Below are 2,244 nucleotides of genomic sequence, written 5' to 3' on the forward strand. Positions count from 1 at the left end.
CTCTCTCTCTCTCTCTCTCTCTCTTCTCCACTGGTTTGTTTGAGATGTTTTTGTGGTATGGGTGTTTTTTTTTTTTTAGTAGCCTATCACAGAAGTAGAAGTGTGTGTCCGTGGCGCTCAGGAGCAATCAAAATTCCAGAATTCAGTGTCTCAAAAGTTGACAAGCCTGCAAACTATTATTTACCGAAGAGGTGCATTAACATATTAACCGGATTTTGCTAAAGAGACTCATTGCCCAGCACTATTTCTTGCGTCTGTTGTATTTGCCGGACATGTGCGGGTTTTTTTTTTCAATTTTTGATTTTTAAATTGTTGTTTTTTTTACTTGTGTCGATCAAACCATTTTATCTCTGATACTGGGTGGGTGGTTTGCTGGTGCTCTTGTGTGGTTTGTTTCTTTTTTTCCTATGAAACATCTATCGACTTATCCCCCCTTCTTCTTTTTTATGTTTGTTACTGTCTTGTAACACCTCTAATCTTCTGGCGCTCATATGGCCTTATGCAGTTGCGAGCGCCGTAAAACCTCTACTAAAAACCCCCCAATAATCAGATACTGGCATGCTTTCTGTTGTATCAGGGGGTTCTCAGTGGGTGGCCCCCCGGTGCTGTGGCGTGGTTCTCTCCTTGTTTCCCTATGAGACATCTGTCGGCAGATGGTTGGCGGGTGCTCTTGTGGACTTAACCCTTCTTTCCTATTAAATATCTGTCGTCTTGATCTCTACTCCTTCCTTTTGAGTTTGTTACTCACTTGTAATGTAATACCTCTACTCTTCAGCACTTGGATAAGTGACTGTGTTGCAAATTCTGTGAAACATCTACCCCCCCCCCCCCAAAAAAAAAGACATCAATCGTCCTTATCTCGCCTCCTACATTAAAAATTTGTTTGTTTGTAATGTAACACTTTAGTAAGACCTCAAGTCTTTGTCTCTTGTATGCACTGATGTTGTTACGAGTGCCTGTGAGTTCTTTACTTAACTTAACTAATCGATCACGATGCTTGTAGTGTCTGGGGTTTAATAGTGCATCAGTGGGTGGTCGGCGGGTGCTCTGGTGTGCTTTGCTTCTTCTTTTCTATCAAACATCTATCGTCTTTATCTCCCCTCCTTTTTCATGTTTGTTACTCTCCTGTAACACCTCTAATCTTCGGCACGTATATGACTTTATTGTGTTGCAAGTGCCGTAACTCACTTACAAAAAAAAAGAAAAAAGTAAGTCCTCAAGTCTTTGGCTCTTGTATGCACTGATGTTGCTACGAGGACCTGCGAGCTCTTTACTTAAACTAATCACGATGCTTGTAGTATCAGGCGGTGTAAAAGTCCACCAGTCTGTGCTTGTTTAGAGTTTAGAGCGTATGGCGGAACATAGCCGTAGTCGTGTCTCATCACCATTTCTGAATTTTTAGCATGCGTGAGTGGGTGGTAAGCGGGTGCTCTGGTGTGGTGTGCTCCTTCATTTCTATTTAACACCTGTCGTCCTGTCCCCCCTCCTGCTTTTTTGTGTATGTTACTCTCTTGAAAACACCTAATCTTCTTCTTCTTCTCGATCGCATAAAACACCTAATCTATTCTTCGGCACTTCTATAACCTTATTGTGTTGCAAGTGCCGTAAAACTTGTACTACAACTAAAAGCTGAATTTTTAACCTGCTTGCTGGGGAAATGCGTTGAGAAATCCTGACCACCAAAATGTTTATATTTTGCTTCCTCGCTGACCTACAATTACAGAGCTCTATCTGCTCAGTTCCTAGATTTGAGAAATTTAACGTAAAAAATGTTGTCTCACAATGACATGTCAAACTTTTTCGAATGCAGTTCTTTAAATATCTTGATGACGGCTCTGAATAGTCGTCCGATTTTGCAAGAATATAATAATATAGAACATTTGCTTTCTATTTTGCAAGAATAGAAAGAACATTTGGTTTCTAACGTCATGGTTTTAGTAACTAAAAAAAAACCCGGCCAAAAATGTCAGAACTTTGTACAGGTAATTCTGAGGTAGAGTCCTGGTTTGTCAATGTCTTAAAAGTTTGCTATTTTGACGTATGCATGTTTTGTTTCTTCCAAACAGGTACCCCGCATAGGACGATCCCGGAAGCACCGAAAATTTGTCCTCCTTCTCTTCCTAACCGAGCATTGAGCAGGTACGTCCGTGCTTTGTCAACGAGAGCCTTTCTCATTTCTTGTTGTTTTGATCTATGGCTGTCAAAGAAAAATCTGTACTAAGTACATTATATATATGTTATATA

The 2,244-nt window shown here is 40.4% G+C and overlaps 1 protein-coding gene across 1 annotated transcript in view; it reads left to right on the plus strand.

The window, feature by feature from the left end:
• Positions 1–2,244, plus strand: part of LOC101852103 (serine-rich adhesin for platelets) — a gene marked incomplete in the record, with an annotated part of 129,756 nt that overhangs the window by 22,774 nt on the left and 104,738 nt on the right. Inside the window, 1 exon segment of the mRNA XM_035970621.1 lies at positions 2,067–2,139.

Source organism: Aplysia californica, unplaced genomic scaffold (assembly GCF_000002075.1).
Source record: "Aplysia californica isolate F4 #8 unplaced genomic scaffold, AplCal3.0 scaffold00295, whole genome shotgun sequence".
Lineage (NCBI taxonomy): Eukaryota > Metazoa > Mollusca > Gastropoda > Aplysiida > Aplysiidae > Aplysia > Aplysia californica.